The following is a 24,917-nucleotide window of genomic DNA, read 5'->3' as shown; positions in this document are numbered from 1 at the left end:
CTCTGTTTCGTTCCATTTATCTGTGTGTCCTTTTATATGCAAATACCATACTGTTTCAGTTACTTTAGCTTTGTAATACAGTTTGAAATCAGGGAGTGTGATACTTCCAGCTTTGTTATTCTTAAGATTACTTTGGCTATTTGGGGTCTTTTATGTTTCCATACACATTTTAAGATTATTTATCCTATTTCTGTGAAAAATGCCATTGGAATTTTGATAGGGGTTGGATTGAACCTGTATGTTGCTTCTGGTAGTATGACATTTTAACAATACTAATTCTTTCAATCCATGAGCATGGAATATCTTTCCATTTATTTGTGCTGTCTTCAATTTCTTTCATCAATGTCTTGTGGTTTTCAGTATAGAGATCTTTCACCTCCTTGGTTAAATTTCTTCCTTGGTATTTTATTCTTTGATGCTATTGTAAATGGGATTATTTTCCTAATTTCTCTTTCTGATAGTCCATTATTACTATAAAGAAATGCAGCTGATTTTTGTGTATTGATTTTTTTGTCCTGCACCTTTACTGAATTTGTTTATGAGTTCTAACCATTTTTTGGTGGAATCTGTAGGGTTTTCTATGTATAGTATCATGGCATCTGCAAATAGAGACAAGTTTACTTCTTCCTTTCCAATTTGGAGGCCTTTATTTATTTTTTGTCTTGCCTAATTGCTGTGGCTAAAACGTCCAATAGTATGTTGAATAAAAGTGGCTGGAGTGACATCCTTGTCTTGTTCCTGATATTAGAGCAAAAGATTTCAGCTTTTCACTATTGAGTATGGTGTTAGTTGTAGGCTTGCCATATATAGCCTTTATTATGTTCGGGTATGTTCCTCCTATACCCGCTTTGTTGAGAGTTGTTTATTTTTTTTATCATAAATCGATGTTGGATTTTGTCAGATGCTTTTTCTGCATCTATTGAGATGATCATATTATTTTTATCCTTCATTTTGTTAATATGGTGAATCACACTGACTGACTTGCAGATGTTGAACCATCCTTGCATCGCTGATAAATCCCCTTTGATCATGGTGTATGATTCTTTTAATGTATTGTTGAATTCAGTTTGCTAATATTTTGTTGAGGATTTTTCGCCTATGTTTATCAGTGATTTGGGCCTGTAATTTTCTTTCTTGTATGCCATCCTTGTTTGGTTTTGATATCAGGGTAATACAGACCTCGTAAAATGTATTTGGAGGAGTTCTCCCATATTTTGAGGGGGAGTTTGAGAAAGATTGGTATTAATGCTTTGAAAGTTTGGTGGAATTCACTGGTGAAGCCATCTGGTCCTGGAGTCATGTTTGTTGGGAGATTTTTGATTACCAATTCAGATGCCTTGCTAGTAATTGATCTGTTCAGATTTCCTATTCATCATGATTCAGTCTTGGTAGATGATATGTTTCTAGGAGTTTATATATATTCTAGGTTGTCCAGTTTGTTGGCATGTAATTCTTCATAGTAGTCTCTTATGATTCTTTGTATTTCTGTGGTATTAGTTGTAACATCTCTCCTTTCATTTTTGATTTGTTTGAGTCCTCTCTTTTTCTCTTGGTGAGTCTAGCTAAGGGTTTGTCAATTTTGCTTATCTTTTCAGTGAACCAGCTCTTAGTTTATTTGCTCTTTTCTCTTGTTTTTTAAAGTCTCTATTTCATCTATTTCTGCTCCTATCTTTGTTATTTCTTCTACTAACTTTTGGCTTCATTGGTTCTTCTTTTTCTGGACCCTTGGGGTGTAAAATTAGGTTGTTTATTTGAAACTTGTGTCTTGAGGTAAGCATTTATTATTATGGACTTCCCTCTTAGAACTGTTTTTGCCACATCCCATAGATTTTGGATTGTTGTGTGTCCATTTTCATTTGTCTCCATGTATCTTTTGATTTCTTCTATTTCTTTTTTAGATTTTTTTTTTGATGTGGACCATTTTTAAAGTCTTTATTGGATTTGTTACAATATTGCTTCTGCTTTATGTTTTGGTTTGTTGGCTCAGAGGCATGTGGGATCTTAGCTCCCCGACCAGGGATTGAACCTGCACCCCCTGCATTGGAAGGCAAAGTCTTAACCACTGGACTGCCAGGGAAGTCCCTCTTCTTTGATTGCTTCAGTGACCCATTGGTTGTTTAGTAGCATATTGTTTAGCCTCCAAATGTTTGTGGTTTTTGCAGTTTTTTTGTTGTAATTGATTTCTAGTCTCATACTGTTGTGGTCAGAAAAGATGTATGATATGATTTAAATCTTCTTAAATTTATTGAGACTTGTTTTGTGACCTAGCATGTGATCTATCCTGGAGAATGTTCCATGTGCACTTGAAAAGAATGTGTATTCTGCTTTTGGATGGAATGTTCTATTTATATCTATTATGTCTGCTTGGTCTAATGTGTCATTTAAGGCCAGTATTTCCTTATTGGCTTTTTGTCTAGGTGATCTGTCCACTGATGTAAGTGAGGTGTTGAAGTCCCTCCTATTATTGTGTTGCTGTCAATTTCTCCCTTATGTTTGTTTATATTTGCTCTATCTATTTAGGTTCTCCTATATTGGGTGCATATATTTTTACAGTTGTTATGTGTTCTTGGATTGAGCCCTTTATAATTATGTTATGTCCTTCTTTGTCTCTTGTTACAGTCTTTTTTTTTTTTTTTTTAAAAAGTCTATTTTGTCTGGTATAAGTTTTGCTACAGCTTTCCTTTTGTTTCCGTTTGCATGGAATACCTTTTACAATCCCCTCAGTTTGTGTCTTTCGATCTGATTTGTCTCTCTTATAGGCAGCATATAGATGTGTCTTGTGTTTTTATACATTCAGCCACTCTGTCTTTTGATTGGAGAATTCAGTGTGTTTACATTTAAAATAATTATTGTTAGGTACATGGTTATTGCCATCTTGTTAATTCTTTTGCTGTTTTTGTAGTTCCTCTCTGTTCCTTTTTTTAATATTTGAATTTTATTGGAGTATAGTTGATTTACAATGTTGTGTTAGTTGCACCTGTACAGCAAAGTGATTCAGTTATACATATACATATATTCATTCTTTTTTTGGTTCTTTTCTCATACAGCTTACCGCAGAATATTGAGTAGAGTTCCCTGTGCTATACAGTAGGCCCTTGTTGGTTATCTGTCATATATATAGTAGTGTGTGTTTGTTCATCCAAGCTTCTGATTTATCCATTGCCCCGACATTTCCCCTTTGGTGACCATAAGTTTGTTTTTGATATCTGTAAGTCTGTTTCTGTTTTGTAAATAAGTTCACTTCTATCTTTTTTAAAAATTAGATGCCACATATGAGTGATGTCATATGATATTTGTCTTTCTCTGTCTGACTTACTTCACTTAGTATGATAATTTCTAGGTTCACCCATGTTGCTACAAATGGCATTATTTCATTCTTTTTTGTGGCCGAGTAATATTCCATTGTATATATGTACCCCTTCTTCTTTATCCATTCCTCTGTCAATGGACATTTAGGTTGTTTCTATGCCTCAGCTATTGTAAATAGTGCTTCAGTGAACATTAGGGTGCATATATCCTTTCAGATTATTGTTTTCTCCAAAGATATAGCCGGCAATGGGATTGCTGGATCATATGGTAGTTCTATTTTTAGTTTTTTAAGGAACCTGCATACTGTTCTCCATAGTGGTTGTGCCAATATACAGTCCCACCAACAGTGTAGGAGGGTTCCCTTTTCTCCACACCCTCTCCAGTATTTATTGTTTGTAGACTTTTTGATGATGACTATTTTGACCGATGTGAGGTGGTACCTCATTGTAGGTTTGATTTGCATTTCTTTGACAATTAGTGCTGTCGAGCATTTTTTCATTTGCTTTTTGGCCATCTGTCTTCTTTGGAGAAATGTATATTTAGATATTCTGCCATTTTTTGATTGGGTTGTTTATTTTTCTGACATAGAGCTGCATGAGCTGTTTGTGTATTTTGGAGATTAATCTCATGTCCGTCACTTCATTTGCAAATATCTTCTCTTATTCTGTGGGTTGTCTTTTCATTTTCTTGATGGTTTTCCTTTTTAGTGCAGAAGCTTTTAAATTTCATTAGGTTCTATTTGTTTATTTTAGTTTTTATTTTCATTATTCTAAGAGGTAGATGAAAAAAGATTTTACTGTGATTTATGTTAAAGAATGTTCAGCCTATGTTTTCCTCTAAGAGTTTTATTGTGTTTGGCCTTATGTTTAGATCTTTGATCCATTTCGAGTTTATTTTTGTGTATGGTGATAGAGAGTGTTCTAATTTCATGTTTTTACATGTAGCTCTCCAGTTTTCCCAGCACCACTTATTGAAGAGACTGTCTTTTCTCCACTGTGTATTCTTGCCTCCCTTGTCATAGATTAATTGATCATAGGTGTGTGAGTTTATTTCTGAACTTTCTGTCTTATTCCATTGATCTATATTTCTGTCTTTGTTCCAGTACGATACTATTTTAATGACTAGCTTTGTAGTATAGTCTAAAGTCAGGGAGTCTGATTCCTCCAGCTCAATTTTTCTTTCTTAAGATTGCTTTGGCTATTTGGGGTCTTTTGTGCTTCCATATAATTATAAAAATTTTTTGTTCTAGTTCTGTGAAAAATGCCATTGGTAATTTGATGGGGATTGCATTGGATATATAGATTGCTTTGGGTAGTATAGGCATTTAGACAATATGGATTCTTCCCATCCAAAAATATGGTATATCCTTTCATCTGTTTGTGTCATCTCCAATTTCTTTTATCAGCATCTGATAGTTTTCAGAATAGAGACCTTTTGTCTTCTTACGTAGGTTTATACCTAGGTACTTTATTCTTTTGGATGCAATGGTAAATGGGATTGTTTCCTTAATTTCTCTTTCTGATCTTTTGTTGTTAGTGTATGGAAATGCAAGAGATTTCTGTATATTAATTTTGTATTCTGAAACTTTACTGAATTCATTGATGAGCTCTAGTAGTTTTCTGGTAGCATCTTTAGGATTCTCTATGTACTGTATCATGTCATCTGCAAACAGTGACAGTTTTAATTCTTCTTTTCTGATTTGGATTCCTTTTATTTCTTTTTCTTCTCTGATTGCTGTAGCTAAAACTTCCAAAACTATGTTGAATAATAGTGGTGAGAGTGGGCAACCCCTGATCTTAGAGGAAATGCTTTCAGTTTTTCACCATTAAGGATAATGTTTGCTGTGGGTTTGTCATATATGGCCTTTATTATATTGAGGTAGGTTCCCTCTATGCCCATTTTTTGGAGAGTTTTTATCATAAATGGGTGCTGAATTTTGTCAACAGCTTTTTCTGCATCTATTGAGATGATAATATGTTTTTTATTTTTCAGTTAGTAGTTAATGTGGTGTATCACACTGATTGATTTACGGATATTGAAGATTCCTTGCATCCCTGAGATAAATCCTACTTGATCATGGTGTATGATCCTTTTAATGTATTGTTGGATTCGATTTGCTAGTATTTTGTTGAGTATCTTTGTATCTATGTTCATAGTGATATTGGCCTGTAATTTTCTTTTTTTGTGGTATCTTTGTCTGGTTTTGGTATCAGGGTGGTGGTGGCATCATAGAATGAGTTTGGGAGTGTTCCTTGCTCTGCAATTCTATGGAAAAGTTAAAAAAGGGTAGGTGTTAACTCTTTTTCAAATTTTCAATATAAGTCACCTGTGAAGCCATCTGGTCCTGTACTTTTGTTTGTTGGAAGTTTTTTAATCACTGTTTCAATTTTAGTACTTGTGTTTGGTCTGTTCATATTCTCTATTTATTCCTGAATCAGTCTTAGAAGGTTGTATCTTTCTAAGAATTTGTCCATTTCTTCTAGGTTGTCCATTTTATTGGCATAGAGTTGCTGTGGTAGTCTCTTATGATCCTTTGTATTTCTGCAGTGTCAATTGTAACTTCTCCTTTTTCATTTCTTCTTTCATTGATTTGAGTCCTCTCTTTTGCTTGATGAGTCTGGCTAAAGGTTTATCAGTTTTGTTCATCTTCTCAAAGAACCAGCTTTTAGTTTCATTGATCTTTGCTATTGTTTTCTTCATCTCTGTTTCATTTATTTCTGCTCTGATCTTTATGATTTTTTCCTTCTACTAACTTTGGGTTTTGTTTTTTTCTCTTTCTCTGGTTGGTTTAGGTGTAAGGTTAGGTTGTTTATTTGAGATTTTTCTTGTTTCCTGAGGTAAGATTTATTGCTATAAACTTCTCTTTTAGACCTGCTTTTACTGAGTCCTGAAGGTTTTGGACCATCGTATTTTCATTGTCATTTGTCTCTAGGTATTTTTTAAATTTCCTCTTTAATTTCTTCAGTAATCTGTTGGTTGTTTAGTAACATATTGTTTAGCCTCCATGTGTTTGTGGGTTTTTTCCCCCTGTAATTGATTTCTAATCCCATAGTGTTGTGGTAAGAAAAGATGCTTGGTATGATTTCAATTTTCTTAAATTTACCAAGGCTTGATTTGTGGCCCAAGATGTGATCTTTCCTGGAGAATGTTCCACGTGCACTTGTGAAGGAAGTGTATTCGGCTGCTTTCCGATGGAATGTTCTGTAAATATCAATTAAGTCCATCTGGTCTAATGTATCATTTAAGGCCTGTGTTTCCTTATTGATTTTCTGTCTGGATGATCTGTCCATTGATGAGAGTGGGGTATTAAAGTCCCCCACTATTATTGTGTTACTGTCAGTTTCTCCTTTTATGGCTGTTAGCATTTGCCTTATATATTGAGGTGCTCCTATGTTGTGTGCATATATATTTATAATCATTATATCTTCTTCTTGGATTGATCCCTTGATCATTATGTAGTGTCCTTCTTTGTCTCTTGTAACATTCTTTATTTTAGAGTCTATTTTGTCTGATGTGACTATTGCTACTCTGGCTATCTTTTGATTTCAGTTTGCATGGAATAGCTTTTTCCATTCCTTCACTTTCAGTTTATATGTGTCCCTAGATCTGAACTGGGTCTCTCATAGAGAGCATATATACAGCTTGTGTTTTTGTATCCATTCAGCCAGTCCATGTCTGTTTTGGTTGGAGCATTTAATCCGTTTACATTTAAGGTCATTATTTTTATTTTTATTTTTTTATTTTTTATTTAAAAAATTTTTTTCAGTACGCGGGCCCCTCACTGTTGTGGCCTCTCCCATTGCGGAGCTCAGGCTCCGGACACGTAGGCTCAGCGGCCACGGCTCACAGGCCTAGCTGATCTGTGGTATATGGGATCTTCTGGGACCAGGGCACGAACCCGTGTCCCCTGCATTGGCAGGCGGACTCCCAACCACTGCGCCACCAGGGACGCCCCTAAGGTAATTATTGATATGTATATTCCTATTGCCATTTTCTTAATTGCTTTGGATTTGTTTTTGAAGGTCTTTTTTCTTCCTCTTTTATTCTCTTCTTCTGTGATTTGATGTCTATCTTTAGTGAAGTGTTTGGATTGCTTTTTCTTTTTTATGTGTGTATCTATTGTAGGTTTTTGGTTTGTGGTTCCCATGAGGCTTTGATATAGCAGTCTATATATAAACAAGATTGTTTTAAGTTGCTGGTCTTTTAATTTCAAATGCCTTTCCAATATCCTGTATTTGTACTCTCCTCATGATTGCTGGGTTTGATATCAACTTTCTTTGTGTATGATTTCCTACCTTTATCTTTTCCTTTACTGGTGAGCTTCCCCATCTGTAATTTTCTTGATTCTATTTGTGGCCTTTTCTTTTCTACCTAGAGGAGTTCCTTCAGGATTTGTTGTAATGCTGGTTTAGTGTTGCTGAATTCTCTTAGCTTTTGCTTGTCTGTAAAACTTCTGATTTCTCCTTTGAATTTGACCGAGAGTCTTGCTGGGTAGAGTGTTCTTGGTTGTAGCTTTTTCCCTTTCATCACTTTAAATATGTCATGCCACTCCCTTTTGGCCTGCAGAGTTTTTGCTGAAAAATCAGCTGATAACCTTATGTGGGTTCCCTTGTATGTTATTTGTTGCTTTTCCCTTGTTGCTGTTACTTTTTTTTTGGCCTTTAATTTTTTTTTTAACATATTTATTGGGGTATAATTGCTTTACAATGATGTGTTAGTTTCTGCTTTATAACAAAGTGAATCAGTTATAAACATACATATGTTCCCATATGTCTTCCCTCTTGCGTCTCCCTCCCTCCCATCCTCCCTATCCCACCCCTCCAGGCTGTCACAAAGCACCGAGCCAATATCCCTGTGCCATGCGACTGCTTCCCACTAGCTATCTACCTTACTACGTTTGTTAGTGTGTATATGTCCATGACTCTCTCTCGCCCTGTCACAGCTAACCCTTCCCCCTCCCCATATCCTCAAGTCCGTTCTCCAATAGGTCTGCATCTTTATTCCTGTCTTACCCCTAGGTTCTTCATGACATTTTTTTTTCTTAAATTCCATATATATGTGTTAGCATACGGTATTTGTCTTTTTCTTTCTGACTTACTTCACTCTGTATGACAGACTCTAGGTCTATCCACCTCATTACAAATAGCTCAATTTCGTTTCTTTTTAAGGCTGAGTAATATTCCATTGTATATATGTGCCACATCTTCTTTATCCATTCATCTGATGATGGGCACTTAGGTTGTTTCCATCTCCGGGCTATTGTAAATAGAGCTGCAATGAATATTTTGGTACATGACTCTTTTTGAATTTTGGTTTTCTCAGGGTATATGCCCAGTAGTGGGATTGCTGGGTCATGTGGTAGTTCTATTTGTAGTTTTTTAAGGAACCTCCATACTGTTCTCCATAGTGGCTGAACCAATTCACATCCCCACCAGCAGTGCAAGAGTGTTCCCTTTTCTCCACACCCTCTCCAGCATTTACTGTTTCTAGATTTTTTGATGATGGCCATTCTGACTGGTGTGAGATGATATCTCATTGTAGTTTTGATTTGCATTTCTCTAATGATTCATGATGTTGAGGATTCTTTCATGTGTTTGTTGGCAGTCTGTATATCTTCTTTGGAGAAATGTCTATTTAGGTCTTCTGCCCATTTTTGGATTGGGTTGTTTGTTTTTTTGTTATTGAGCTGCATGAGCTGCTTGTAAATTTTGGAGATTAATCCTTTGGCAGTTGCTTCATTTGCAAATATTTTCTCCCATTCTGAGGGTTGTCTTTTGGTCTTGTTTATGGATTCCTTTGCTGTGCAAAAGCTTTGAAGTTTCATTAGGTCCCATTTGTTTATTTTTGTTTTTATTTCCATTACTCTAGGAGGTGGGTCAGAAAGGATCTTGCTGTGATTTATGTCATAGAGTGTTCTGCCTATGTTTTCCTCTAAGAGTTTGATAGTTTCTGGCCTTACATTTAGGTTTTTAATCCATTTTGAGCTTATTTTTGTGTATGGTGTTAGGGAGTGACCTAATCTCATACTTTTACATGTACCTGTCCAGTTTTCCCAGCACCACTTATTGAAGAGGCTGTCCTTTCTCCACTGTACATTCCTGCCACCTTTATCAAAGATAAGGTGACCATATGTGCGTGGGTTTATATCGGGGCTTTCTATCCTGTTCCATTGATCTATCTTTCTGTTTTTGTGCCAGTACCATACTGTCTTGATTATTGTAGCTTTGTAGTATAGTCTGAAGTCAGGGAGCCTGATTCCTCCAGCTCCGTTTTTCGTTCTCAAGATTGCTTTGGCTATTCGGGGTCTTTTGTGTTTCCATACAAATTGTGAAATTTTTTGTTCTAGTTCTGTGAAAAATGCCAGTGGTAGTTTGATAGGGATTGCATTAAATCTATAGATTGCTTTGGGTAGTAGAGTCATTTTCACAATGTTGATTCTTCCAATCCAAGAACATGGTATATCTCTCCATCTATTTGTATCATTTTTAATTTCTTTCATCAGTGTCTTATAATTTTCTGCATACAAGTCTTTTGTCTCCTTAGGTAGGTTTATTCCTAGATATTTTATTCTTTTTGTTGCAATGATAAATGGGAGTGTTTTCTTGATTTCACTTTCAGATTTTTCATCATTAGTATATAGGAATGCCAGAGATTTCTGTGCATTAATTTTGTATCCTGCTACTTTACCAAATTCATTGATTAGCTCTAGTAGTTTTCTGGTAGCATCTTTAGGATTCTCTATGTATAGTATCATGTCATCTGCAAACAGTGACAGCTTTACTTCTTCTTTTCCGATTTGGATTCCTTTTATTTCCTTTTTTTCTCTGATTGCTGTGGCTAAAACTTCCAAAACTATGTTGAATAAGAGTGGTGAGAGTGGGCAACCTTGTCTTGTTCCTGATCTTAGTGGAAATGCTTTCAGTTTTTCACCATTGAGGATGATGTTGGCTGTGGGCTTGTCATATATGGCCTTTATTATGCTGAGGAAAGTTCCCTCTATGCCTACTTTCTTCAGGGTTTTTATCATAAATGGGTTTTGAATTTTGTCAAAAGCTTTCTCTGCATCTATTGAGATGATCATATGGTTTTTCTCCTTCAATTTGTTAATATGGTTTATCACATTGATAGATTTGCGTATATTGAAGAATCCTTGCATTCCTGGAATAAACCCCACTTGATCATGGTGTATGATTCTTTTAATGTGCTGTTGGATTCTGTTTGTTAGTATTTTGTTGAGGATTTTTGCATGTATGTTCATCAGTGATATTGGCCTGTACTTTTCTTTCTTTGTGACATCCTTGTCTGGTTTTGGGATCAAGGTGATGGTGGCCTCGTAGAAGGAATTTGGGAGTGTTCCTCCCTCTGCTATGTTTTGGAAGAGTTTGAGAGGGACAGGTGTTAGCTCTTCTCTAAATGTTTGATAGAATTCGCCTGTGAAGCCGTCTGGTCCTGGGCTTTTGTTTGTTGGAAGATTTTTAATCACAGTTTCAATTTCAGTGCTTGTGATGGGTCTGTTCATATTTTCTATTTCTTCCTGATTCAGTCTTGGCTGGTTGTGCATTTCTAAGAATTTGTCCATTTCTTCCAGATTGTCCATTTTATTGGCATAGAGTTGCTTATAGTAATCTCTCATGATCTTTTTTATTTCTGCAGTGTCTGTTGTTACTTCTCCTTTTTCATTTCTAATTCTATTGATTTGAGTCTTCTCCCTTTTTTTCTTGATGAGTCTGGCTAGTGGCTTATCTATTTTGTTTATCTTCTCAAAGAACCAGCTTTTAGTTTTATTGATCTTTGCTATTGTTTCCTTCATTTCTTTTTCATTTATTTCTGATCTGATTTTTATGATTCCTTTCCTTCTGCTAGCTTTGGGGGTTTTTTTGTTCTTTCTCTAATTGCTTGAGGTGCAAGGTTAGGTTGTTTATTCGAGATGTTTCCTGCTTCTTAAGGCGGGCTTGTATTGCTATAAACTTCCCCCTTAGAACTGCTTTTGCTGCATCCCATAGGTTTTGGGTCGTTGTGTCTCCATTGTCATTTGTTTCTAGGTATTTTTTTATTTCCTCTTTGATTTCTTCAGTGATCACTTCATTATTCAGTAGTGTATTGTTTAGCCTCCATGTGTTTGTATTTCTTACAGATCTTTTCCTGTAATTGATATCTAGTCTCATGGCATTGTGGTCAGAAAAGATACTTGATACAATTTCAATTTTCTTAAATTTACCAAGGCTTGATTTGTGACCCAAGATATGATCTATCCTGGAGAATGTTCCATGAGCACTTGAGAAAAATGTGTATTCTCTTGTTTTTGGATGGAGTGTCCTATAAATATCAATTAAGTCCATCTTGTTTAATGTATCATTTAAAGCTTGTGTTTCCTTATTTATTTTCATTTTGGATGATCTGTCCATGGGTGAAAGTGGGGTGTTAAAGTCCCCTACTATGAATGTGTTACTGTCGATCTCCCCTTTTATGGCTGTTAGTATTTGCCTTATGTATTGAGGTGCTCCTATGTTGGGTGCATACATATTTACAATTGTTATATCTTCTTCTTGGATTGGTCCCTTGATCATTATGTAGTGTCCTTCTCTGTCTCTTTTAATAGTCCTTATTTTAAAGTCTATTTTGTCTGATATGAGAATTGCTACTCCAGCTTTCTTTTGGTTTCCATTTGCATGGAATATCTTTTTCCATCTCCGTACTTTCAGTCTGTATGTGTCTCTAGGTCTGAAGTGGGTCTCTTGTAGACAGCATATATAAGGGTCTTGTTTTTGTATCCATTCAGCCAATCTGTGTCTTTTGGTGGGAGCATTTAGTCCATTTACATTTAAGGTAATTATCGATATGTATGTTCCTATTCCCATTTTCTAAATTGTATTGCGTTCGTTATTATAGGTCTTTTCCTTCTCTAGTGTTTCTTGTCTAGAGAAGTTCCTTTAGCATTTGTTGTAAAGCTGGTTTGGTGGTGCTGAACTCTCTCAGCTTTTGCTTGTCTGTAAAGGTTTTAATTTCTCCATCAAATCTGAATGAGATCCTTGCTGGGTAGAGTAGTCTTGGTTGCAGGTTTTTCTCCTTCATCACTTTCAGTATGTCCTGCCACTCCCTTCTGGCTTTAGGGTTTCTGCTGAGAGATCAGCTGTTAGCCTTATGGGGATTCCCTTGTGTGTTATTTGTTGTTTTTCCCTTGCTGCTTTTAATATGCTTTCTTTGTATTTAATTTTTGACAGTTTGATTAATATGTGTCCTGGCATATTTCTCCTTGGATTTATCCTGTATGGGACTCTCTGTGCTTCCTGGACTTGATTAACTATTTCCTTTCCCATATTAGGGAAGTTTTCAACTATAATCTCTTCATATATTTTCTCAGTCCCTTTCTTTTTCTCTTCTTCTTATGGAACCCCTATAATTTGAATGCTGGTGCGTTTAATGTTGTCCCAGTGGTCTCTGAGACTGTCCTCAGTTCTTTTCATTCTTTTTTCTTTATTCTGCTCTGCAGTAGTTATTTCCACTATTTTATCTTCCAGGTCACTTATCCATTCTTCTGCCTCAGTTATTCTGCTATTGATCCCATCTAAAGTACTTTTAATTTCATCTATTGTGTTGTTCATCATTGCTTGTTTCATCTTTATTTCTTCTAGGTCCTTGTTAACTGTTACTTGCATTTTGTCCATTCTATTTCCAAGATTTCGGATCATCCTTACTATCATTATTCTGAATTCTTTTTCAGGTAGACTGCCTATTTCCTCTTCATTTGTTAGGTCTGGTGCATTTTTATCTTGCTCCTTCATCTGCTGTGTGTTTTTCTGTCTTCTCATTTTGCTTATCTTACTGTGTTTGGGGTCTTCTTTTTGCAGGCTGCAGGTTCGTAGTTCCCGCTGTTTTTGATGTCTGTCTTCAGTGGCTAAGGTTGGTTCAGTGGGTTGTGTAGGCTTCCTGGTGGAGGGGACTAGTGCCTGTGTTGTGGTGGATGAGGCTGGATCTTGTCTCTCTAGTTGGCAGATTCACGTCTGGTGGTGTGTTTTGGGGTGTCTGTGGCCTTATTATGATTTTAGGCAGCCTCTCTGCTAATGGGTTGGGTTGTGTTCCTGTTTTGCTAGTTGTTTGGCATAGGTTGTCCAGCACTGTGGCTTGCTGGTTGTTGAGTGAAGCTGGGTGCTGGTGTTAAGATGGAGGTCTCTGGGAGATTTTCGCCGTTTGATATTATGTGGAGCTGGGAGGTCTCTTGTTGACCAGTGTCCTGAAGTTGGCTCTCCTACCTCAGAGGCAGAGCCCTGACTCCTGGCTGGAGCACCAAGAGCCTTTCATCCACATGGCTCAGAATAAAAGGGAGAAAAAGTAGAGAGAATTAGTAGAAGTATGAGGAAAGATAAAGGAAAGGAGGGAAGGAAGGAAGGAAGGAAGAAAGAAAAAAGGAAAGGAGGGAAGGAAGGAAGGAAGAAAGAAAGAAAGAAAGAAAGAAGGAAAGAATGCAAGAAGGAAAGAAAGGAGGGAGGGAGGGAGGAAGGAAGGAAGGAGGGAAAGAAGGAAAAAAGACAGAAAGAAAGAAGATACAGTAAAAATAAAATAAAGTATAATAAAGTTATTGAATTAAAAAATACTTATTTAGAAAAAAAAAAGGGATGGATAGATCCTTAGGACAAATGTTGGAAGCAAAGCTATGCAGACAAAATCTTTCACAGAAGCATACACATACACCCTCACAAAAAGAGGTAAAGGGGGAAAAAATCATAAATCTTGCTCTCAGAGACCACCTCCTCAATTTTGGGTGATTCGTTGTCTAAAGGAGGGAAGGAAGGAAGGAAAGAACGAAGGTAAAGTATAATAAAGTTATTAAAATTAATTATTAAGAAAAAACATTTTTTTAAAAACCACGGACGGATAGAACCCTAGGACAAATGGTGGAAGCAAGACTATACAGACAAGATCTCACACAGAAGCATACACATACACATTCACAAAAAGAGGAAAAGGGAAAAAAATCATAGATCTTGCTCCTAAAGTCCACTTCCTCAATTTGGGATCATTCCTTGTCTATTCAGGTATTCCACAGATGCAGGGTATATCAAGTTGATTGTGGAGCTTTAATCCGCTGCTTCTGAGGCTGCTGGGAGAGATTTCCCTTTCTCTTCTTTGTTCTAACAGCTCACAGGGGCTCAGCTTTGGATTTGGCCCTGCCTCTGCGTGTAGGTCGCTGGAGGGCGTTTTTTTTTTTTGCTCAGACAGGCCGGGGTTAAAGGAGCCGCTGATTCGGGGGCTCTGGCGCACTCGGCCGGGGGGGGGGGGGGGGGGGGGGCGCTGCATGCGGGGCGGGCCTGCGGCGGCAGAGGCCGGCGTGACGTTGCACCAGCCTGAGGTGCGCCGTGCGTTCTCCCGGGGAAGTTGTCCCTGGATCCCGGGAACCTGGCAGTGGCGGGCTGCACAGGCTCCGCGGAAGAGGGGTGTGGAGAGTGACCTCTGCTCGCACACAGGCCCCTTGGTGGTGGCAGCAGCAGCCTTAGCGTCTCGCGCCCGTCTCTGGGGTTCGCGCTTTTAGCCGCGGCTCGCGCCCGTCTCTGGAGTTCCTTTAAGCAGCGCTCTTAAACCCCTCTCCTCGCGCACCAGGAAGCAAAGAGGGACGAAAAAGTCTCTTGCCTCTTCAGTAGGTGCAGACTTTTCTCCGGACTCCCTCTCGGCTAGCCGTGGTGCACTAACCCCTTCAGGCTGTGTTCAAGCCGCCAACCCCAGTCCTCTCCCTGCGCTCCGTCTGAAACCGAAACCCGAGCCTCAGCTCGCAGCCCCACCTGCCCCGGCGGGTGAGCAGACAAGCCTCTCGGGCTGGTGAGTGCCGGTCGGCACCGATCCTCTGTGCGGGAATCTCCCCGCTTTGCCCTCCGCACCCGTTGCTGTGCACTCCTCCGCGGCCCATAAGCACCCCCCCCCCCCCCCCCGCCTCCCGCAGTCTCCGCCCGCAAAGGGGCTTCCTAGTGTGTGGAAACTTTTCCTCCTTCACAGCTCCCTCCCACTGGTGCAGGTGCCCTCCCTATTCTTTTGTCTCTGTTTTTTCTTTTTTTCTTTTGCCCTACCCAGGTACGTGGGGAGTTTCTTGCCTTTTGGGAGGTCTGAGGTCTTCTCCCAGCCTTCAGTAGGTGTTCTGTAGGAGTTTTTCCACGTGTAGATGTATTTCTGGTGTATCTGTGGGGAGGAAGGTGATCTCCGCGTCTTACTCTTCCGCCATCTTCAAGGTCCCCCCTGGCCTTTAATTTTTATCAGTTTTATTAATGTGTGTCTCAGCATGTTCCTCCTTGGGTTTTTCTTTTATGGGACTCTCTGTGCTTCCTGGACTTGATTGAATGTTTCCTTTCTCATGTTAGGGAAGTTTTTAGCTATAATCTCTTCAAATATTTTCTCAGTCCCTTTCGCTCTCTCTTCTCCTTCTGGGACCCCTATAATGCGAATGTTCGTGTGTTTAATTTTGTCCCAGAGGTCTCTGAGACTGTCTTCATTTCTTTTCATTCTTTTCTTCTGTTCTGTGGCAGTGATTTTCACCATTCTGTCTTCCAGCTCACTTATTCATTCTTCTGCCTTAGTTATTTTGCTATTGATTCCTTCTAGTGTATTTTTCATATTTTTCATTCCAGTTATTGTATTGTTCATCTCTGTTCTTTAAACCTTCTCTGTGTTAAAAATATTGAACACTTCACGAATTTGCATGTCATCCTTGTGCAGGGACCATGCTAATCTTCTCTGTATTGTTCCAATTTTAGTATATGTGCTACTGAAGTGACCACATCTGTTCCTTTTGTCTTTTCTTGCTCTGTTCATTTGTTGTTTGACTTTGTTTAGTGATTACATTTATATTTATTTCTCTTTGTCTTTTTTGTATTTACTGCTGCTTTGTGGTTACTGTGAGGCTTTTTTGCTTTGTGGTTACTGTGAGGCTTACATATAATAACTTACACTCTGTTTTAAGTTGATAACAACTTAAGTGTGTTCCCACTTTAAAATCAACATTTTTACTTACTGTCCCCCTACATGTTTTATGTTTTTGATGTCATATTTTTACATCTGTTTATTTTGTGTATCCCGTAACTAATTATTGTAAACATAGTTACATTTACTACTTTTCTTTTAACCTTTACACTAGCTTTATAAGTAATTATTACCTTTACTATATATTTACTTTCCCAGTGAGATTTATTCTTTCATATGTGATCTTGTTACTTATTAACTCCCTTTTGAGTCTGTTTTTTCACCTATAAAATAGTATGATGATGTCTTCGACATAGGAGCTAAATTTATGTATGAAATGTATGTGAGGCTGCTTTGTAAATTATCAGCTACTTTATAAGTTTATTGTAAAATGGAAATATCCTTTCATGTCCAGTTTTTGTCACTTTGCCTTTCTGTTTATCTAGTAATCACGTATGCGTATAGATGACACTGAGAAGATTGCTTTAAAATTACTTATTGTTTTATTAATGTGTATTATATTTATTATTACCTATTTTATTGTTTTACTACTATATGAGTGTTTGACTTCTTTGTAGAATTTATTTATAGTTTGACATCATTTAGTAATTATCCAGAGACACAGACATGGTTTACTGTTACTTTTTTATGACTAGATCTATTAGTAAAGGGAGTAAGCCTCACCATATCCATTACTCTGTGCGGATGCTATGATTAACTCATCCATGACTTTATAAAGAGCTAGCCGTGGATTCCCAGTGTAAGAATATTTGCTTTAGGTTTCTTACCTCAACCTTCTAGTTTTAATTTGATTCAGTCTGAGAAAGGCAAAGTAAATCAAGGACAGAGCAGGCCTGCTTTGTGAGTTTGGATTGAAAAAATGAGAAATTCAGCCTAGACACTTACCAGTGGGGATATGTGATGTAATCAATAAAATGGTGAAGGGTTCGGATTTGTTCAGTACCCCAAAGAAGTCCTCTTTAAAACTATAAATATGCATTAGACTTAGATTCCCCTATCTAGTCCACCAAATATGAAACCAGGAAGTAATTTTTTTCTAATACTTTTCTGATTATAGCAGTAATATGTGAGGTGGAAGAAATCTAGAAAGTACACTTGAGCTCAGTAAAGAAAACAAAAACCCTATGACACCACTTCATAGAGATCACTGTTATTATTTATAACCAGAATCACTGTGAATAGCCTTAAAAGCTCTGTTTTGTGTGTGTTTATACCTATATCTAGATTTCATATGTAGTTGTGTATATAACTTTTGATTTGCAAAATTGAAATCATAGTGTTTTTATTACCTTAATTAAAAATATTTCCTCATTGTCACATGCATGTATGTGAAATATTCACTATTTAGATGAACCATAATTTATCTGTGCCCTATTTTTGGACATTCTAAGTTGGCCCCCAGTTTTTGCTCTTATATGTAATGGGGGAATGAAAACAGTCTTATATGTAAAAATTGGTGTGAAATTTGCTAATTATTTTATGTGGATAGGACCTAAAAATGGAATGTCTGGGTCAAAGTTACCTATAGTTTTAAGGATTTTTGAAACATATGCCAGCTGTTGTCCATAAGAGTCCAATGAGAGCTCCGATTGCCATACCACTTCACCATTGTCTTACCAGCTCACCAGGTACTGTTTACTTTATGCACTGACTGCAAATTATGTTCCTCTCACTATCCCAGCCTTAGTTAAAGCCTCATCATTTCTTCACAGGTTCACTTCAACAGCCTCTAGTCTTGACTCCAAAGCATTCTCCATGTTTACATGATCTTTCTCAGCCAGGAATCTTATCACATCAATGTCTTCTCTATAGTCTGTATGTGAACCTACATATTCCAGCATGTGTGCAGAGCTTGTGGTTGCATTGCCACAACCTCTCTAGCCCCATCTGTAGATACTTGCCCACTTACAGTCTTGCCTTCAGTCCTCTTAAATTATGGTGGAAGCATTCTGATCTGAGACATGATTTTTTAATAAAAAATATTGGTTAAAATAGGGAGACATAAAAGTGATATAGTAAAAATGTTTATTATAATGTAAAACATATGTTCACATTTGTTCATCAGTCTTTTGATGTAGGGCCAAAGCCTTTCCCTTGAATGTGGCTCCACTCATCAAAGTACCTCATCAGTTTTCTTGTGTAACCACACCCATAATATGTCACTTATGAGTTCCAGTTTGAGTTTCTTTCAAGTAGAATGAATAAAAGAGCAGAATCTGGTAGGTTGTTATGGTGTATCTTCCAGTCTTTTATGGCTATCTCACTCACTTGTAATTTGACAGTAATTTTTTGGCAGCTAGTTTTTTTGAGTCTTTCCAAAGGATTCAACCTAGTTTTCTTAGAAACAATAACTCTTTTGGTTCACACTCATATTTCATTGGCTTATATAATATTTAATTAAATTACACAATGTTTAATTAAATTAATTAGATTCTAAGGCCAAGCATAACTGACATATACATGTTGGGAACCAATATAAATGACCCTTAGCGAGCATATCCCTCAACTGGGGGGAGGCATCAAGTGCCCTGGCCTACTGGAGAGAAACCATCAGTATCGGGCTTGAGTGTCAGTATGCCTTTCAGAGAGGATGGAGAGTGTTAATTCAGGAATGAGTTCAGTAGAAGTCAGTGAAAGAAGTTTTTCACTGACAGTTTTTCACTGTTTACAGCTCCTTAAGTTAGTCATAGCCTCTCCCTTCTTTATTTTTGGCCTGTTATTTGCTCTCAGATCCTTACAAATTGAATTTTGGTATCATGACTTCTTCCAGAAACCTTTTCTTCATAGACCCTCCCCTTCCAGATAGTTGTTCCCCCTATTTTCTCACTTAGTGCCCCATGCTATAGGTTAAAGTATCCCTATATTCAACTGTGAGCTCAGTGAGACCAGGGCCATGTCATTTATCTCTGATTTCATGGTTTTGACTTTTAGAAAGTATTGGATAAGTGAATTTGATTTTGCTTTTTCAGGAAGGTAGGGCAAGTTGAAAAATATAAATACATATCCTCATTATTAAGATATGTTTAATGTTTCTGAAATTTGAATAGGACTTATAATAAATGTGTTTGTTTATAACCTCAGTAGCTGTTATTGAATTGATGGTGTATCTTAAACATCAAAGCAGTGAAACCGGGTTAAAAAAGCGAGATCACTTCAGGGACAACAATATTCTTCCATAACCACCCCTCCATGCTGCTGTCAGAATCTCTGTTCTGGGCCAGTGCAGCATTTCTTTTTGATGTCTAAGTTCTAAGGGTGGCTCAAGGTGGGGATGCTGTGCAGCCCGTGGGTGAGAACACAAAGACTGGAGTCAGAGTGCCTGGGTTCAGATCTTGGCCCTGCCTCATACTCTGTGCCCTCGGACAAGTCAGGGCCTCCCTTTTCTCACCTATAAAATGGAGAAAGTCATAACTTTTAAATGATCCATAAAAGCCACTTAGAGCTGCTTGGCATATTCTGTGCCTTCAAGATAAGTTAATGGTTGCTATTGCTATTTTTGTGATACCAAAGAATTCATAAAAGTGATCCTATAAATAGTATAATCACAGAAGGATTTATAAAAATGCTTTCATAAATAGTAGCATCCCTTCTAATCCCTCACTGCAAGGAATTCAAAGAGGAAATACTAGGCGGGTAGATATTTGAATCTGGAATCTACCATTTACCAGCTGTAACATTCTGGACTATTTTCTTAACATCTCTTAGTCTTGATTTCTCTACCTGTAAAATAGAGATAATGACAATGCAAGACTCAGCGGGTTATTATGGATATTAAATTATAGGATGAATGTAAAATATGGCTCTTGGAAGATAATAACTGCTTGATAAATGGTATCTATCTCTGGCAGTTATAATCAGTCACAGATTTGGTATGCAAAATAGAACTTTATTTGTTTATAACTGAATTTTCTTACCTCTTGAGCCTCCATTTTCTCCATTGGCAGGAAATGAAATTTTGCCAATTTAATGGTAAATTCAGAGACTTCCAGACACTTCCCCTCAATCTCTAGTTTGAGTAAATACTTAGTTGATTTGGGATTCTTTCCTTTTGCCTTTTACTTTACTTCTCCCTTAGGGTGAGGTTCTGGGGATTAGGTGTTATTCTGAGATATGTGACACTTCCATTCAGATATAGGGTTTCCAATGGTGTTAGCTCTGCTGAGTGCACAGCTGAAAGTTTTCATTCTGCCTCCTGGCCCCAGACCCTGCCGATACCTCTGGTTCCTTGGAGCCTGGTGCACCTGCTTCATCTCTGATACTTTGAGGGAAATTCTTGTTTCTCCATCACCTCACTGGAGAGTGCAGACCTGTACAGTGGCCCCCATGCATGTCCATGCTCCCCCTGTGCTGCCATGGCTCTTCCATCCCTCCAGACCCTGCTGGGTGCTGAGTTTCTCTCAGCTTCTGAACTCACCTGGGGTTTCTTTTGCTCCGTCCCCCATCTACATGGGCTTGGCTCAGAGTGCAGATGGGGAGAGAAAGGCTCTATTTCCTTCTCAGAAACCCATAACAGTATTTAACTCTTATTCTTTGCATTAGTTTTCTATTGCTGCCATAACAAATCACTGGACACTTAACAGCTCAAAACACCACACATTTATTATCTCACAGTTTTGTAGGTTAGAAGCCTAGGGTGACTTGGCTGACTTCTCAGACTTGGGTTTCACGAGGCCAAAATCAAGGTTCACTTCAGGCTTACCAGGTTGTTAGAAGAATCCAGTTTCTTGCCTTTGTAGGACTGAAATCCCCATTTCCTTGCTGAATGTCGACTGGGGGTTGTTCTCAGCTTCTTGTGGCCACTCACTTTCCTTGGCTCATGGCTCCCTTCTTTCATCTTCAAAGCCAGCAATGGTGGGTTGAGTCCTTCTCAGATTTTGAATCTCTCTGACCTCCCCTTCTGTCTCATCTTTTCTGCCTTCCTTTTTCCATGCATCTCTCTGACTCTTCTGACTCAGGTGATTACATTGGACCCACCTGGGTAATATCCCTGTCTTAAGGTCAGCTGATGAGTAACCTTAATCCATTTGTGAAGTCCCTTCAGAGCAATACCTAGATTAATGGCTGGATTAGTAGCCAGGAACAGGAAATGTCGGTACATCTTTAGAATTCTGCCTGTAACACTCTTACCCCAAATCTCCCTTGACTCTCCTCTGTCAGTGGGGGGATAAACTGGCTAGGCATGTGTTCCTCAAAAATCATCACTTATCCTAGGAGCTCAGCTTTTGATATCTAAGAAATGTTCCAAAGTGCCAAATTATTTTTCCTATCATAGGCTTCAAGATGCTCTGGATGTCTATCACTAAAATTAACCTTTCTCTCTGTTATATCATGTGTATCCCATGGACAGTGTGTACAGAAAGGCCTCCCTGTCTCTTTGGATGGTGGTTAAAGGATAAAGTCATGCCAGTTTGGTTAATCAAACATATATTGACTATTCTGTAGACAGTGGTATGAGAGATTCTAACCTCAAGGAATTTATAACCTAGTAGGGGTGAGTTTCATTTAAATAAATACTTGTAATAAATGCACAATGTGAGAAGACTGTGTAGGAATACACATGGTACTGTCAGAACCTAGAGGAGGCTGGGACTTTCAATTGAGAGGCAAAGGTTTAAGAAACAGTGGCGTATAGGCAGGCCTAGAAGAAAAGTGGTGGCTGAGAAATAATTTTACATGCTTGCAATCTGCGAAGTATTTTTCTATACTGAATTTCATTTAGTAATCATGGTTACTTTTTGCAGTAGGGATTGTAGTATTTGTGTTACAGATATAGGAGGTAAGGCTGAGAAACTTGCTCAAAATCAGATTCCATCTTTGACTGAGATTGAACCCTTGATCTAACTCCAGATATGTGCTTTTTTACTAATCACATTAAGATGAGCGGGGGTGGAGGGGTGAGGGGCAAACCATATGGCGAGAACAGGGTAAGCAAAGGTAGTAAGGTGGCTAATATGGTGTGTACAGTAGCTAGCCTTCAATAGCCTCTTATGATACCCACCTACGGGTATTGACACCTTTGTATAGTCCCCCACCGAACTGGATTGGGCTGGCCTGTGAAACCAATAGGATATTACAAATGATGATGTGTGATTCTGAGGCTAGGTCAAAACAGACCTTGTAGCTTGCAGCTGGCTTTCCTGAGTCTCTCGCTCTGAAGGGAAATAGCTACCATGCCCTAAGAGACCAGCGTCCCTCTGGGGAGGCTCACGTGGCAAGGCCATAGGAAAGCCATCTTGGCAGCAGGTCTTCCAGTCCCAGTCAGGTCTTCAGATGACTGCATCCCTGTGGGAGACCCTGAACTAGAATCAGCTGGTTAAACTGCTGTCAGATTCCTGACCCACAGAAACCGTTGTGAGTTATTTATTGTCGCTTTAAGCTACCAGGTTTTGGGCTAACTTGTTTCACAGTAATAGGTAACTAATACAGCATAGGTTTTAAAAGAGTAAGTAATTAATCTTATTTAAATAGTGTTGAACAGATTGTAAAAAACCTGCACTGCAGTCTAAGAACCTTAGTGTTTATTCTGTAAGCATGAGGGAGACACTGAAGGATTTCGAACAGAAGAGCGCTTAGAAAAATAGAATATTGGAGAGTCTCTTATGTATGGAATATTTACAAATTAACTGACTTCCTTGCCATTTGGGCCTGGAAAGCAGTCACTGAGGAGTTAAACATCTTCTAAATACTTCCGTCTCATCTTTTTCTGAGTCTGAAAATCTGTATCTCACTCTTTGAGTCCTAGGAATCATATTTTATTTTTATTTTTCTAATTAGTGGAGAGCTTCCTACTTCCAGCATTCCTGCAAGGCTAGCATGAGCCCCTGAAAGATGTCTTGTCCTAAGAGTGTGATAGAGGCAGACCCATGGGTCACCACCAGAAGAAAGTGAACGTGGTGTGAGCATGTGTTTAGATTTCAGCCAAACACAGGAACAGGGAAAAGTGTGTAGTAGAAACTCTGATCTGGAGCCTCTGTTCTCTGGCCTTCTGGTGCAGTCACATCCTCGGTTAGCTCTGCCTGAAGCTTGGGGGCAGAATGATACAGTGGAAAGTACAGTATATTAGAGAGTCTGAAGAGGAAAGTGCGAGTTCTCACTGTGCCACTGACAAGCTGTGTGATCTTGGGCAAATATCGAATCCCCTGGGTCTCAGTATCTCTGCCCGTAAAATGAGGAAGGGTTGGATTAGATGATTCCTAAGGTTCATCCTAATTACAATGTTCCATGACTTAGGATTCCTTTTATGTGTTATCTCCTTCAAAACTGGGAGAGTTCAGAGTGATAATCTGACTATTTCTAAAGGGAATAGGACAAGTACCATAACCAAAAATGTTCCTTGGAAAAGTTTGTATTGTTATTAGACACAATGTATATCCATTTGCTTAGTTTTCTGTGTAACATGAGTATTCCTTTGTAATTATAAGAATTACTTAATTTCTAAAAGGTTTGATTTCCCACCATAGAGGTTATGGTGGGTAAAATTAGAAATGCTGCCTGCCATTCATGCATTAACAATACATAAGTCAGTAAATGAGTCCGTGCCATAGGTATTGTTCAGTGTGATTTCTATTCTGTTTAATAATTGCAATTTTAATTGATAATTGTGATTTATACCATCATCTTAACACCTTACAGGAGGTGTGGCCCCCTGCCTACTAATTTAGACTGATCTTAGTTTTGGTGCAACATTGGTATGTAATAGGATGCTTGGAAATTGCAGTTTGTAGCTATTACAGATTTTCTTTTCAGGATTGGTAAGTGGAGACACCCCTTACAGAACCCTACAGGGCAATGAAATCCATTAATTAATCACAAACCGTGTATTTTAACTTCCATTGTAATTGTAAATCTTTTTCACCAAGCCTGTTTTGCCCACTTTTTTCTCTTTCTCCTTTTGCCCCATCCATCTCTCAGAAGACTGGTGAAAATGCAACCAGGTAAGCAAGCAGATAAATGAAAATGAAGAAAATCAAGTGGCCTAGATGTTTTAAGAGCTACATAAACTCAAACTCTGGTGATTCTGGAGTTTATCGGAGTGTGGGGAGGGGAGGGGAGGGAGGTAGGTCACCAGGTACAGTAGCTTGCCCTGTCTGAGCATGTAACCCCAACTTCAGACACTGGCAGACAGGATGACAAGCAGAAGTAAATAGTTGGTGCTGGGTGTATGAAAGGAAGTATTTTCACATCAGTCCTTCCACTGTGGACCCTATTTACACACTCCAATAGGTTATTTTTTTCTTTTTCTAAACTCCTTTCATTCTAAGAGGATTACACCCTCCATTGCTTTCAGTCCACAAATCCTCCAATGCCATTTGATCGGCATGTTTGTGACATTTTTGTTTGGATTAGGATTTGACCATACCTCTAGTGGTCTGAGGAGGGTGGCAAGTGTTGCTGGGTGGCCAGAATAGCCAGAGGGTGGTGTGAATTCATTGCTAAATTGTAGAACAGTGCCAGAAGGATGCTGGGATTCTTCTTCTTTTATTCTTTTCAAAACCCTGACTTGAAACAGATACAAACTCCTTAACTTACTGAAGCAAAACTCTATCTCCTAAGGCTGTGGTTTTTAAACTTGAGTTACCAACCCAGAAACGCAGACTTTCTGATTCAGTAAGTATGAAATAAGGCCTGATAATTTGCATTTCTAA

At 38.2% G+C, this 24,917-nt stretch overlaps 1 protein-coding gene and 1 non-coding gene across 3 annotated transcripts in view; one reads left to right on the top strand and one right to left on the bottom strand.

Annotated features, from left to right (window-relative positions):
• The window catches only part of TMEM108 (transmembrane protein 108), a 397,442-nt gene that overhangs the window by 92,392 nt on the left and 280,133 nt on the right, over positions 1 to 24,917 (top strand). The window lies entirely within an intron of this gene.
• On the bottom strand, positions 15,964 to 16,070 carry LOC114891384. The gene has a single exon (XR_003792491.1). It is a non-coding gene; the product is annotated as a U6 spliceosomal RNA (small nuclear RNA).

This window comes from Monodon monoceros, unplaced genomic scaffold (assembly GCF_005190385.1).
Source record: "Monodon monoceros isolate NGI ecotype Baffin Bay Population unplaced genomic scaffold, NGI_Narwhal_1 Super_Scaffold_11, whole genome shotgun sequence".
Taxonomy (NCBI): domain Eukaryota; kingdom Metazoa; phylum Chordata; class Mammalia; order Artiodactyla; family Monodontidae; genus Monodon; species Monodon monoceros.
The sequence above is the reverse complement of the archived record's forward strand: the minus strand, read 5'-3'. Positions and strand labels throughout refer to the sequence as shown.